The sequence below is a fragment of the Rana temporaria genome, chromosome 3 (assembly GCF_905171775.1).
Source record: "Rana temporaria chromosome 3, aRanTem1.1, whole genome shotgun sequence".
Lineage (NCBI taxonomy): Eukaryota > Metazoa > Chordata > Amphibia > Anura > Ranidae > Rana > Rana temporaria.
The window spans coordinates 34,305,045-34,320,849 of NC_053491.1; the positions used below are offsets into that span (position 1 = coordinate 34,305,045).

Sequence of the window (15,805 nt, forward strand, 5' to 3'; positions counted from 1 at the left end):
AGTATGCATAGCATACAAGCTCATTATGTAATACTCACCTCTGATCGAAGCCCCCGCAGCCGTCTGTTGGCTCAGACGGCCAACATCTTTCCCGGGGGGTTACTTCCGGGTATCGCGGCTCCAACGCTGTGATTGTCCGGAGCCGCGATTATATCACTCCCACGCATGTGAGCCGCCAGTCACGGACTCCCTTTGGAACGGTACGATCGCCGTTGCTAAAGTGCGCCATAATTTTAGTAAATATCTCCTAAACCGCAGAGGTTTAGGAGATATTTCAAGCACCTACAGGTAAGCCTTAATCTGTTTACAACAACTTTAACTGACAATTGCGCAGTCATGCAACCCTGTACCCAAATAAAATGTATGTCTTTTTTTTTTTTTACGTGTAACTTGGAGTTTTCTCCGGGCCCAATTTTTCTGGCATCATACCTTGATTTCACAATCAGCTTTAGCCATGCACCTCGTCAATGCGGCCAAAATGTGTATTCTGATGCTGTGGCACACAGCCACCCCCCACCTAACAATCTTTGACTGTCTCTGTCAAGTTGGGGAAGTAGCTCAACTTGTCCACCAGGCAAGGGAAACACCCGCTAAATTCACAAAGACCTGGGCATGCTGGTTCCATTTAGGTTGAATCAGCAGAATACACACATGCCTTGACCCTCCCATGAATATGACCTTCACAAGACCAAGGGGAGATCAGGACGGGTGATGAGAGTTAACTACCTAATTCTCTAAAGCTGGACAATATCACCTGTATGTTTTTCCTAACTTGAGGATTTTCTCTTTTCCATGAGTTTCGTAGTGCTTAGAAAACAGGACTCTTTTTAAATGCGCACTGAATTTGCATTGCCACCGCACAAAAAAGATTTTATATATATATATATATATATATATATATATATATATATACACTGTATATACTTTTCTTCTGTTCTTATTGCTTCCAACTGAGGCCTATCTGTTTATCAGCAGCATAAATGCTGCATTCTGTTTAGATGACTCAAAAAACCTTGAGCTCCGAGGTAATTTTCCCTGAGAAAAAAAAAATCCATATTGCAAATTGAATCATAAAAAGCAGACGTGATAAAACAAAAGCAAAATGTCTGAAAAACATCCAAGAATATTAAGGAACGGTTCACCCTGGGTTAAATTTGCAAAAGGCCCTGTTTCCTGTGACCTGTTTTGCTGTAAAATAATTCTAAAAGCTAAAGACTGCTTTCAAACACACTTAAAGGAAGTAGATGGGTTTATTTGCTGCTACAATGATAACATGAAAAAAAAATAAAGGAACTAAAAAAAAAAATGAAAAAAAACGCAGAACACATTTTCATGCAGCACAAAACAGCGGGCACCAATAGGGGGGTTTGTAAATGGAGACACAAAGCACTTCCAATCGCCCCTGCTGGGAACTGATGTGAGGTGCGGAATGAAAAATTTGTGTTTTTTCTTTTCCTTTTTAAAGCTAACGTTATACAAGAATGCATTACAGATGCTGAAATTTATTTTGAGGTTGCTTGTTCCACAATCATTTTTACTGAAAATAGCAAACACTGACGAGAAGATCAAAAAATGTCAGAACATAGGACATTTTATAATAAAGGCAATCAATGACAAGAGTTTATATATATATATATATATATATATATATATATATATATATATATATATATATATATATATATATATATATATATATGTGTGTGTGTGTGTATGTATATATATATATATATATATATATATATATATATATATATATATGATTACATTTAGCCATAATGATATGCCTAATATATTTATAATAATGAAGGCAGTAGCAGCACAAGAGCTTGCAATTAAAATGACACAGAATGATATCTTTATTCTCTGAAAATAATCCATACACTTCTACTACTTATTAGCCCTGTAATCTATTTGTCATTAAATCATTTCTCACTATGTTTTTATGTCTCCTTATAAGTCCTCCATGAGGTCCTAAACCTCAACTTTTCCCTCCCTTCACTTCCTAAACCTTTAACGTTTTCTTAGTACAGATAGTGTTCAAATTTTGTACACCTGATTAGATAACTGCCTTAAAACAGGGTGTATTATGGCAAACACAGCTTCCCAGCCATTCTTATGACAAAGAGAACTAAGTAAAATTCTTCCTTGCTGAATGTAGATTATGTTAAAATATAATTTGCAATTGATACATTTTATTTTAAATTATGCTATGTGAATGGGCAATGCTAAGTTTATGGAGACACATAACAAATATAAAGTAGGTATTATTTATACAATTTGGCTACATAAGTTGAAATACCCCTCCGCTGCCATATTTGGCAACTTTTAGGGGGGAGACGGTACCCGTTTTTGACAGGTACCCACTCCCACTTCTGGCTGGAAGTTCAGCCCCCCTCTTTCCCCCGCAGCCTTCTGGAACACATCACAGGTCCCAGAAGACTGATGCCCATTCACAAATAGCAACACGCTTCACGCATGCGCAGTAGGAAACTGTCGGGTTCCCTTAGTCAAGAAAGATGGCGGGGCCAGCACTCGATAGCCGATTGACGATGCCTGGACAGGTAAGTGCCCTAATATGTCAGCAGCTACAGTATTTGCAGCTGCTGACTTTATCTCAAACCATCAGATAATTATTAACATTACCTTTACAAGAAGCAAGAAAACTGCAAGGAGGTTGTCTCATCCTCCAATACAAAGTAAGGATATGAGATGCATATTGAGGTGTACACCAGTGGCGGCTGGTGCTAAACTTTTTTTTTTGGGGGGGGGGGTGGTGAACAAATCCCGCCCCTGGTCCACACACACCCCACCATTGCACTCCCACCATGGCACTGCCCCTCCCCTGCAATCACCATTTAACGGCACGTCCCCCCACACTCACCCCTTAATTGCACGTTCCCCCTACTAAGAATAATGATGTACCAGCCAAAGTTTATAAAAGTGTTTTAGACGTAGTAAAATGGGATAAGACCACCTCTCAGATTTGTATTGCTGTCTGGGCCTCCATTATGGTGAATTACCTTCTTTATTTGTTATGTTTACCATTACCATCAGAAGTAAATGAAAATCCTAAGTTTTGGGGTGTCCCCAGAAAAGTTATAGAGGGGACATTTTCCAATTAGGACACTAGTTCTAGCGACTACCAATGATTCACTCGCTTTCAAAGGATCTCTTCTCCGTACCTGTTTTAGTTATGGGACAAGATTTAAAAGGGAAATCTACCCAATGGGACCAAAAAAAAAAATGGCACGGTTATAATGCCTTGAGGCGATTCAGTTTGCATTTGTAGCGCTATACAAGTTACTCACTCACTCACTCCTAACCCTCCCTAATGGCCCGTACACACAATCAAAATTTCCGATGGCCTAAAATCCAATGGAATTTTTCATCGGAATTCCGTTCAAGCTGTCTTGCATACACACGGTCAGACCAAATTCCGACTGTCCAAAATGCGGTGACGTAAAACACTACGACGAGCCGATAAAAAAGAAGTTCAATGCTTCCGAGCATGAGTCGACTTGATTCTGAGCATGCGTGGGTTTTTTCTCTGTCGGAGTTGCACACAGACGATAGGAATTTCCTATTGTTTTTTTTTTTTTTTTCATTGGAAAAAAATAAAACAAGTTCTATTTCTAAACACCGATGGAAAAAAGTCTGATGGGGCCCACACACGATCGGAATTTCCGATGAAAAAAGTCCATCCGTGTGTACGCGGCATTAGTCTATCCAGAATGACTTTAATATTGCTATAATTATTCTTATTATTATTACACTCTTCCCACGGTGTCTTAAATGTGAGAAATCATAAAACAGACATACATTACAAGGAATAATTTCAGATGATAAAGGTGAGAAATTCTCTTATGTCAGAACCTCATGAAATACATTAGGATTGATTTACTAAAACTGGAGAGTGCAAAATCTGGTGCAGCTTTGCATAGAAACTAATCAGCGTTTAGTTTTTAGTTTTTTTGTCAAAACTTAATTGAAAAATCTGAAGTTAGAAGCTGATTGGCTAGCATGCAGAGCTGCACCAGATTATGGACTCTAGTTTTAGTAAATCAACCACACTATGTGTTAAATAATATAATAATATACAAATATTAATATAATAATATTTTATAAAAATATATTAATAATATAATAAATACATTATATAATGCAGATAATCAACTGTTTTCCATATTTTTTCGCAAGTAGTTTCATTTAGTTTCAGCCTTTCTAGTGCTCTAGTTTATACCAAACAAGTACATAGAAAACTAAAAAAAAAATGTGATGACATATTTTTCTGCAAGAGCTCAATGGCCGGCTGCATGAAAATTGAAATGTGCTTAGCTAAAGTCCAACTGGCAAAGAAACCACTAAATACGATGTCTTCATGAATGGCAAGAATTTGTCTTATGTTAGCAGTGCTAATTATGTGTCTCCAGTAATTGCTCATTACAGACAATAATATTCTGCCCTTCAAATACCTGGAATTTTGATATCATAACAGCTTCACGCTATACTTGCAAAAGCCTCAGAAGAACGAAATGCCAAGACTGTATTCCAGACCATTAACAGCGAATGCAATGTGTTACCGAAACCAATACAGCATTACAAAGTGATCTACAAGTTCATTAAAACAAGAAATTATACTTTATAAAAATAAATAAATAAATGTTGCAAAATCTAAGCAGATGTACAGATGGAGTCACGGGCAGTGAGTTTTTCACAGGAGATTTGAAGTGAATATACATGCTGTTTGTTAGTAAGCAAGACAATCTAACGCATCAAAGTGTGTTGGATTTCTTTGCCAGCAACACTTCTTAAATAGATACCATACATACCAAGAAAGAGAGAGTAAAATGTTTTACTGCTAGTACTGATTTATTTTGTATCAACTCGGATGTCTTCCAACTGTATACTTAAAGTGAACCTGTTCTTTGATCACACAAAGAAAACCAATACACTATACTCACTTTATTGCCCTCAGAAGAATATGAAACGAATGCAAAAGCGGGCATAACTTTTTTAATGACTTACATAGGTCGTCTCAATTTCTTATGTTGGTAAAGTAACTCCTTCTCTACAGTAACTATTCTTCTTTATTTTTTTCATTGCAGGTAAATAATGAAATCCAAGTAGAAGCAAAGTACCATCATTAAGTAAGTTTTAGATGATTTACATAGGTTGTTCAAACTTCAAGTTGGTAGAGTAAAGCCTCGTACACACGATCAGTCCATCCGATGAGAACGGTCTGAACGACTGTTGTTGTCGGTTAAACGATGAAGCTGACTGATGGTCCGTCGCGCCTGCACACCATTGGTTAAAAAAAACTATCGTGTCAGAAGGCGGTGACGTAAAACACAACGACGTGCTGATAAAAACGAAGTTCAATGCTTCCAAGTATGCGTCGACTTGATTCTGAGCATGCATGGATTTTTAACCGATGGTTGTGCCTACTAACGATCGTTTTTTTCCCCATCGGTTAGGAATCCATCGGTTAAATTTAAAGCAAGTTGTTTTTTTTTTAACCGATGGTTAAATAACCTATGAGGGCCCACACACGATCAGGTTTGACTGATGAAAACGGTCCATCAGACCATTGTCCTCTGGTTAACCTATCGTGTGTACGAGGGCTAACTCTTTCTCTATAGAATATGCTTTTCTTCTTTTCCATTGCAAGTAAATAATGGATTCTAAGCAGAAGCAACGTGCCGTCATTGAGTTCTTGAAGGAGGGGTGCAGGATGTCCAACATCCACAGAAAGCTACAGAATGTTAACGAAGATGACACCAATAACAAGGGCAATATTTTGTCATTGGTCACTCTTGTAATTGATGTCATATTTATAAACATTCTGTAGTTTTCCGTGGATGTTGGACATCCTGCACCACTCCTTCATCATGAACTCAATAGCGGCACATTGTTTCTGCTTGGAATACATTATTTACTTGCAATGGAAAAGAAGAAGAAAAGCATATGCTATTGAGAAAGGGTTACTCTACCAACGTGAAGTTTGAACAACCTATGTAACGTAATAAAAAGTTATGTCCACGTTTCCATTACTTTTGGTGCAGCCCTCGTACTTACCCTTTTTTACTCATCCACTGCTGAGTGTAAAGAATGAACCATGAGTAAGCTAAAGTTGCATTTCTGTTCAGAGCTTATACAAGGTTCACTGTCATCTGGTGATCATGTGACATCTCTGAGCCAAGTATTTCAATCACTCCTGATAGCTGGAAACAGGTGCCATGATTAAAGAATGGGTCCCTATTAAAGTGATATTAAAGGTTCAGTATTTTTTTAAATAACAAACATGCCATACTTACCTTCACTGTGCAGTTTGTTTTGACACTGATATAGCCGTTCTGGGGTCCCACGAAGGCTCTCGCGGCTCCTCTCCACATTAGATAACCCCCTTCTGGGAAGCTCTCTCCCTGGGGGGTTACCTTGCGGCCGCGCTTCTGTGTCATACACTCAGCGCCCATATGACTCTGCCCCACCCCCCGACGCCTGCATCATTGGTTTTGATTGGCAGCAGCGGAAGCCAATGGCTGCGCTGCTATCAATCTATCCAATGAAGAGCCGAGAACCCATGGGGAGAGCGACGCGGGATCGTGCCCACGGAAATTCAGGGCTCAGGTAAGTAAAACGGGGGGGGGGGGCTGGGGGGCCGGACAGTGCAAGGTGTTTTTTCACCTTAATGAATAGGATGCATTAAGGTGAAAAAACACAAGGGTTTACAACCCCTTTAAGACATACTGTTGGTTTGTCTATACATAAGTGTACAGCATGCTAATGTATAGAGTATTACATTTGGAATCACTTTGATATCCAAGCTGTCCATTACTGATGTTGTTTAAAGGCTGTTTAAAGGCTAAGCTCACTTATTAAATAAACTGGCCCATGTAGACAGGGGACCCCAGTAATTTTTAAATTCACTATACCGTTTGTGTAATATATTGTTAAATGCAAATGCCATATCGGTTGGTCTTTTCTGTCACACACATGAAGCCTGGATGAAATACTCATGATGTTCATTTTCTTATGTTGTGGCTTATTTTCAGTATCAATATTCCCATCGCACATGTTCCTGGAGGAAGTTAAGGGATAGCGGTTGCTGCAACAACAGCCTGCTGGAGACTGGAAACTTCAAAAATCAATGCATATATTTGCTAGCACACCGTGGATCTTCAAATAATGTCCAAAGGCTCCACGGTGGTTGTGGAGGTGCGCCACCTAGCTGCACTTCCTGGTGCGCTCCTGAGCGGCCTATTTAAACCCTCAGCACTGACAGTATGGCGTTCCTCTATTTCTGTCAGAACGCCACTGTCAGCTGGGGTTCCACACTCATCTGGACAGAGCACCCAGCTTCCTGAACTGGACCACCAGGACTCCTAGCACGGCGCAACCGCTTACATCAACCAGGTCCAGACTCGCAGGACGCTTATCCATCCCCAGCTATCTGTAACCGCAAGTACACTGTTATAGAAACCAATTACTATGCACTGCTCTCCATGCTTGATGCTTTGCTTCTATACCTGAGTTCATTGCTAATCTTATCAAGTACTATGGAGTTCTCCTAAAGTCTCAACTACAGCTCTCATGTTTATGTTCACCGCTATAGATACCAATTACTATGCACTGCTCTCCATGCTTGACGGTTTGCTTCCATGCCTGTGTTCACTTCCAATGCTATCAAGTACTAAGGAGTTTCCCTAAAGCCTGAACTACAGCTCTCATGTTATGCTCACTGCTATAGATACCAATTACTTGCACCACTCTCCATGCTTGACGCTTTGCTTCCATGCCTGAGTTTATTGCTTATCTTATCAAGTACTATGCAGCACTCCTAGAGCCTGAACTACAGCTTTCAAGTTTATGTTCACTGCTACAGATACCAAGTATTATGCACGTCTAGTTATGCCTAATCCCTTCCTATCATGTCACTGTGCACTGCTAGCATATCTAAGTAACGAGGATTGCATCTCAACGTTACTCAGTACCTTACATGCTATTCATACGGAGATACACCCAAACTTTCCACAGATGACCTCCCCATTGGGCCCTGCCAATGTTGTCAGTTGTTGCTAATGTTAACCAATGAACTATGATGTGTAGACTATTTAGTCCATAAGGATCCCAGATCTGTCTCTACAATACAAATACCACTGAACTCACTCTCCCGGGTCAGTGTGACCCCTAGTGTGCAGTCCTGGTACTGCGACTACTCAAACCCCTTTACCTGATCTATATCATTAATACCAAGATTTACTTTGATGTTGCTTATGGCGGAATAAGCACCATATACCTTACTGAGGCTGTGATGATAGAACCCAAACTCTCAACATAGTTAAGAGTGAAACCTGGGTTTGAACCTGAGAAGTCTCCGCAGTTGCGATCCATAGACCTGAACCTAATTTGGCGTATCGTTACAATCACTTTGGTTGTCTTCAAAGAAGAAGGTTCAGTGATTATTTTGTTGAAGCCAATACCCTGGAAATAAGCCAGGATGTAGAAAAGTTGTCTCGCCCTACCATTACAAGTCTTGGTTGTTCTTACCCTTCACCACCACCCCAGGCCAAACGTTCCCAGGCCTCCCTGAATATATTATAGATAAAAGGGGCACAGTATTCATACACTTTTTGTGCTAGTGCAAGTGCTTGTGTTGAGTGTTAGCTTCCAATAAATCAAGCCAATTAAGAATGAGGCTAACCAAAATAAGTCCATAACTGCTGAAAGCTGTACAAAACAAAGCTTTGCTTTCAATATAAAAGCAAAAACATATTAGAGATGTCAGGCAAGGATTTGTGTTTTTTCCATCAGTATTGTAAATGTCTCTGCATAACAAAATAATTAAGAGACTGACATGTATTGATTTTTGTCTAAACATATTGATTTATAAATCCAATAAGTAGACATTCTACTTAGTACAGCCAGGATATGTGTTCCAGTATGCATAGTAACTTATGTTCATACTCAAAAATGCGAGTTTGGCCATCTGGTGGGTTAGAGAGGGAACTCTTGTTTCTTGGTTGACCTAGTGTATGTTGTGTTGAGTATCTCTATCAGTTTCTACAGGAGCAGACGGTACAGAAGGGAGACGCTGGAATCCCAAATGAACACAACTATGAGCATACAGACTGGAGAATAAAAGGTTAGATATGGGATTACTCTGTTTCCACTGATGACTCCATCTGGCTCATGTGCTTAGTAGAAAGTAAATGTTAAATGAGACATACAGACACAAAACAAAAACCAACTATATGTGTACCATTTTTTTTTACTCGTGCATTCAGTGTTTGCATTTCCTTGAAATAGGCAGGACATTTTGCATTTAAGTGATACTCTTTTATTGGCTAACCTGAGTGATTAAATATACAGACTTTGAAAACACATTAGGATTCTTTTCCTGTCATTACAGGTATAGGCACAACACCAGGCATGTTAGATATAAGTACTGTACAGTGTCTGATGAAGAAATCTAACATGTTTTTAAAACTTGCATGCTTAATAACATGAAGCAGTGTTGGTCAACTTTCTTGACATTGGGAACACCTGACATTGGCAAAAGGTTGCACATAAAATTTTATAATGTAAAGCTACAGAAAGTTATCAGAAACTACAGACATGCAACAGGAGACAGTTAGAGACTTCCTACATGATATAGAACATGTTCAAGATTGTGAACACGCTATAATAGTTGTTGGAAACTGGGGACAAGCCTTAAGAAGTTGTCAAAGACTGAAGACACATTATGAGACTTATGTTATGAGACTGCTGGAGATTACTGTTATTACAGAGCAATATGAAACACAGATTAATATATGTATGGCCTCAATCCTTGAGGGCCTCATAAAAAGTGTCAAAAGGCCCCATACAGCCCCTGGACTGAAGGTTGAGCACCAGGGACCTAAAGTGAACCAGTGTTTGTACATGTACATACACTACATTGCCAAAAGTATTCGGACGCCTGTCTTTATACGCACATGAACTTTAATGGCATCCCAGTCTTTGTCCGTAGGGTTCAATATTGAGTTGGCCCACCCATTGGCAGCTACAACAGCTTCAACTCTTCTGGGAAAGCTGTCCACAAGGTTTAGGAGTGTGTCTATGGGAATGTTTGACCATTCTTCCAGAAGCACATTTGTGAGGTCAGGCACTGATGCTGTATTAGAAGGCCTATCTTGCAGTTTCCACTCTAATTCATCCCAAAGGTCTAAGGACTAAGACTGGAGTGCCATTAAAGTTCATATGCGTGTAAAGGCAGGCATCCCAATACTTTTGCAATATAGTGTATTTACAGTATACATCCTTTTGCTTGCTCACCACTTCATTTTGCTACTGAGGTTAAAAAAGAAGCCTGTGTCGCAACATGGAACTTACACAGAAAACGTCCTTCTTCTCCATGTGACAGTACTGGGTGCTTGGTGACCTGATTATCACCAAGCACCAGTGCACCATGCAGGGGAATGTCAGTGAGCCACATGCTCCCCCATCTAGAGAAGTACAAGGAATTTATGTTCATTAAAGCCTAGTTGAAGACTCATGGCCCCCAGTGCCCCACCCCCCCCCCCCAATGGATGCTCCTTGGCAGTATTTATTTTATATACTTACCTTTTACAGAAGTCTGTAGGCAATTTATGGTCCCTATTCCTCATTGGTTCTTAATGATACAGAGAATGGTGTTTATGCAATGATTTTGCACCACTCTCTGTATCCTAGTGGTGGAATTGCAAGGTGTTTTGGTAATGCTTATTTCGGTGGCAGGTTCACGACAACCTGCACTTATGGTATGTTCTCATTACTGCTGAGGTCATCTTGTGGCGAAAATGAATTACTACAAGGGAAAGGACTAAAGAGGGGATTCGTTTTGCAGCCAGAGCTCAAAAAATTTTTAAGCGATTGGGGGACATTACAAAAAGAAAGTAAGTTGCTGCTGGTGGGGCGGGTAAAGAAAACATTTTGCATGGGCATCTTGTGGTTACTGTTGGTGGGGCTGGTAAAGAAGACATGTTGCTTTTCCTGCATATACAACAGTAAATTAATCAAAATTATTTATATTTTCAGAAACAACCTCATGGATCACAATGCAAGGTAGTCCACCAGTTGGGGAGCCCTGGTCTATAGTATACCACAACTGTATTTAATTAACAGAAGTTAGTCATAAGTGAACATATGTCCCTTTGAGCTTTGGTATGATATCCAATAGTCTAATGATGTTGTCAAGCAACCTAGAAGCCTCCATGTTTTTTAGGTTTTCCATTGTTCCTAGATGCTCTACCTCCTACCTACCTAGAGGACATCTATGACAGTTTGGTCTTCCTTGAACTTTCTAGCTCTTGGAATCCAAAATAAGTTGTTTCCCACCAATAACTGTTTGATCTACTTAGTTGAATAAATTCATATTAGAAAGAAAAATCCTTTATTACATGACCTTCAAATCCTGAATTCCATCTTAAACGATTAGAGTTCAATTTAAAAGCAAAGATTCAAGCAAAGTTTTATTTGGGCTTGTAAAGTTTATGAACCTCTGAAATCCGATATCAAATTCAATTAAACTGCTGTTCGTATTCATGAGGACATGTTTACAATGTTTAACTTGTAATGCTAAATGTTTAGTCTTTAGACTTTCAAAAATCAATATGTGGCTGTACAAAGTAAAACATTGTTTGGAACACAAGGATTAAAGAAATTACAAATAAGTCACAGAACAAATTGAAGAGGTGTTGTAAAGTCTAGCCCAAGGAAAACAGATTTAAAGCACGGGACTGCATTCGCCTAGGTGTAATTAACCAACATTAAAATATTTATAAAACTAAAGAGAAAAGTTATTACTTTATCATCTGTGTGTGAAAGGTTAATGTTTTAACAAGGGCCAGTAACACAAAGTAACAACTTAATTCAAATTAACTATTAAATTAGTAACTTTAATAAACTTTACAGAATTGATTGGTGTGCAATATCCTGTTGATCTAAAGTGAGATATTTTCTTGTACGCAAATTAGTCCCTAATAGTAAAACAATTTAATCTCAACCACTGTCAGCTTACGCAGATAATTAGGTTGGTTGTGATGACCAGCCAACAACACAAACAAACACCTCAGTTCTGCATGCTTTTGTAATTTAGTGGCTTCACTTCTTAATTTTTAAAAGAAAATCTTGTCACGTTTACACGCAACATGGTTAACAACAAGGAATGCATGCCTCAATGTTGTGTTTGTATTTGTGTTGTATTTAAAAAAGTGTGAAAATGTAATAAAAACCTGATTCTAAAAATGAAAATTCAATATAATTAATGATAAGAGCTCAACCCACCCATTTCATTATTATTACATATGTTTATGACATTTTTTAGAATTGTTTTCTTTTTTTATTCCTTCATTATTATTTTTTATAAAAAAAATCAGACCCTGTGTTGCAGCAAAGATAACAAGGCAAAGGGATTTCTCATAATATAATTACACATTTTTTTAGTCAGGTTGAAAAAGGCACAAGTCCATCTAGATCAGCCAAAGCAAAAGAAACAAACAAATAGAAACCATATACACAATCCTATACCCACAATAGATCTAAAGGATGGCAAAAAAAAAAAAAACAATAAAACATGATCCAATTTGTTCCAGCAGGGTAAAAAAATCCTTTCTGATCCCCCAGAAGGCAATCTGGTATTCCGTGGATCAACTATCCCTGGTGTTCTTACTTATGAAATATAATTTGTTAAATCATTAACCACTTCAGCCCCGGACCATATTGCTGGTCAAAAACCAGGCCACTTTTTGCGATTCGGCACTGCGTCGCTTTAACTGACAATTGCGCAGTCGTGCGACATGGCTCCCAAACAAAATTGGCGTCCTTTTTTTCCCACAAATAGAGCTTTCTTTTGGTGGTATTTGATCACTTCTGTGGTTTTTAGTTTTTGCGCTATAAACAAAAATAGAGCGACAATTTTGAAAAAAAAATTATTACTTTTTGCTGTAATATCCCCCAAAAATATATATATAAAAAAAAAATTTCCTCAGTTTAGGCCGATACGTATTCTTCTACATAGTTTCCGTAAAAAAATCGCAATAAGCGTTTATTGATTGGTTTGCGCAAAAGTTATAGCATCTACAAAATAGGGGATTTTTTTTACTAGCAATTTTGCAATATTTGCGGCAAGGAAGGGGTTAAGTATGTTCCCTGGGTGTGTTATAACTGAAGGGGGGGTGGACTGACATGGGGAAATGACTGATCGCTGTTCATACATTGTATGAACAGACAATCAGGGATTTCTCCCCCTGACAGGACCGGGAGCTGTGTGTTTACACACACAGCTTCCGGTTCTTGGGCCCCTATTGGCTGCTCAATGAGATGACGTAGATATACGTGATCTCACCCAGCAGAGCCGACCTGCCGCCGTAAAACTGCCGCGGCTGGTCGGCAAGTGGTTAAAGTGGATGTAAACCCCCCCATGCACCCAGTGAAGTGAACAGCCTCAAATGATACAAAGGGATGAACCAAATCTCCCTACACATGTTTTACATGTATATCTGCTGTCTTTACCTTTATATAATGTTGTTTAGAAAGTTCAGATTGTGTTAGGAAATTTTCTTTTCCTGTTTTAGCACAGAATGTGATGTCTGGGCATACAGCCAAGATAGCTGATTGGTGGAAAGGCATTCACCCCCTCTCATCATAGGCAGAGACTCTCAGAGGTGTTTTGTAATAGGGCAAGCTGCCTCATAATCTATTTTAGCAACCTCCCCTGACAGAAATTTCAGGCTGCTTTTATCTGATGTGTCAGAGAACTTGTCAGGAGTTATTAGGCTGATAACAGAGGAACGGGTCAGGAGAGAGCTACGGGACTTGGCTCTTTGAAGAGAGATAACAAAATACTGCAAATATATGTGCCCAGCTCAAATTTCATGAACCAGGTTTACATCCACTTTAAAATAGAAGTTCCCCCTAATACTAAAATCTCTAAATCTACTGGTATCCACAATCTAAGACAAACCTATCTAGCCCTGTAAAGAAGAAATCGTTATACAAAACCTTTTCTGAAGCCGAACCGGTCCGGTCCCATGCTGAACTGTCAGCGGCTGCTTCACTGTGGAGGTGGGTGCAGAGGAGGCAGCCGACAATGGAAGCCCCATAGTAAGTCTATGGGTGATGTCACTTCCCAGGCATTTCCCGGCTGTCTCTTCTGCAGAGCCGGACCTTCAGAAAAGGTATGTATAATGATTTCTTCCTCACAGGGCTAGATTGTGGATGCCAGTAGATTTATGCCGCGTACACATGATCGGAAATTCCGACAAGAACTTTTCTCGTCGGAAAATTTGAGAAGCAGCTTTCAAATTTTTCCTGGTGGAAATTCCAACACTGTTGCTGGCTATAGCCTGTGGCATTGATCTTTCGGGAAAAACCCAATAACCCAATAACCTGGTTGTTCACAAGTCAATCAATAGATCAATTAGTGCACAACCAGCTAGTCCATTCATAGATCGAAATGCACCCGGTCCCTGCTGAACTGGCTGAATTTTGATTCACTTAGGGCCAGATTCACAGTGGAGATACGACGGCGTATCTGCTGATACGCCGTCGTATCTCTGTTTCTAACTATGCGACTGATTCATAGAATCAGTTACGCATAGATAGCCAGAAGATCCGACAGGTGTAATTGTTTTACACTGTCGGATCTTAGGATGCAATACCGCGGCCGCCGCTGGGGGGAGTTCGCGTCGTAAACCAGCGTCGGGTATGCAAATTAGGAGTTACAGCGATTCACGACGGATTTTCGCGTTCGCTACGTCGCCGCTAGTCTAGTTTCCCGTCGCAAAGTTAGTCATCGTTTTAGCTGCCCTAACTTTAGTCAGCAAGTGTATTGCTGTCTAAAGTATGGCCGTCGTTCCCGCGTCAAAATTTAAAAATCAACGTCGTTTGCGTAAGCCGTCCGGGAATACGGAATTACGCTACGCGCGTCGCCGTTCGAAAAAATGACGCCACGGCGTGCAATGCACAACGGGAGTTCAGAAACAGAGCATGCGCGGTAGGTCTGCCGCGGGAGCGCGCCTAATTTAAATGGCACACGCCCATTTAAATTGGCCCGCCTTGCGCCGGAGGCCGCCGGCGTAGGTTTTCATCGCAAGTGCTTGGTGAATCAGGCACTTGCGATGAAAAATTGCGGCGGTGTAACGTATCTACGATACGTTACGCCGCCGCTCTCCTATGTGAATCTGGCCCATAGTTTCTAATTTTGGTAGGAGAAGCAAAACTTCCTAAGTTGACTTTACCTCCAAACAATAGTTGTAGCATGATATCATCATATAGATAGTCCTACAATAATTGTGATATATAACAAAATAACTGCAATGTAGTCATATTCAATTTAAAAATGTTTAGGTGTCATAAATCTATCATTATCTCCCTGGCGTGGGAAGAACCTTTTTATGTAAACTTTGAGTGATTGTCCATAAAAAAAAAAAGTGCTAGAAAAGTTAATGAAAATGTTATGCTCACTGGGATAGGAAAAAAGGGGCCTGTTTGGTACTGTGAGATGATGAGATAATCATTGAAGCTTTGATCACTTATTCAGGTGACAAAGCTGGACAACTTCAAGAGCGGAAATTAAAAAATAAGGTATTCTGAACTGCACATTTAGTGAAATATTTGAGAAGAAAAGTACAATGGTGGATTTTTCCCCCACCACAAGGGATACTGTAATTGGATATAGGTAAATGTTTCACACTTGAACATGATTTATGCACTCCATGGAAAATCAGAACTGAATAAAATAAAAGCATCAAGCGTTTAGATCCTGGTTCTCGTCAGATTAAAG

General features: G+C 39.6%; 1 protein-coding gene across 10 annotated transcripts in view; it reads right to left on the reverse strand.

Annotated features, from left to right (window-relative positions):
* NTRK3 (neurotrophic receptor tyrosine kinase 3) overlaps nt 1–15,805 on the reverse strand; it is a 936,199-nt gene that overhangs the window by 615,683 nt on the left and 304,711 nt on the right. The window lies entirely within an intron of this gene.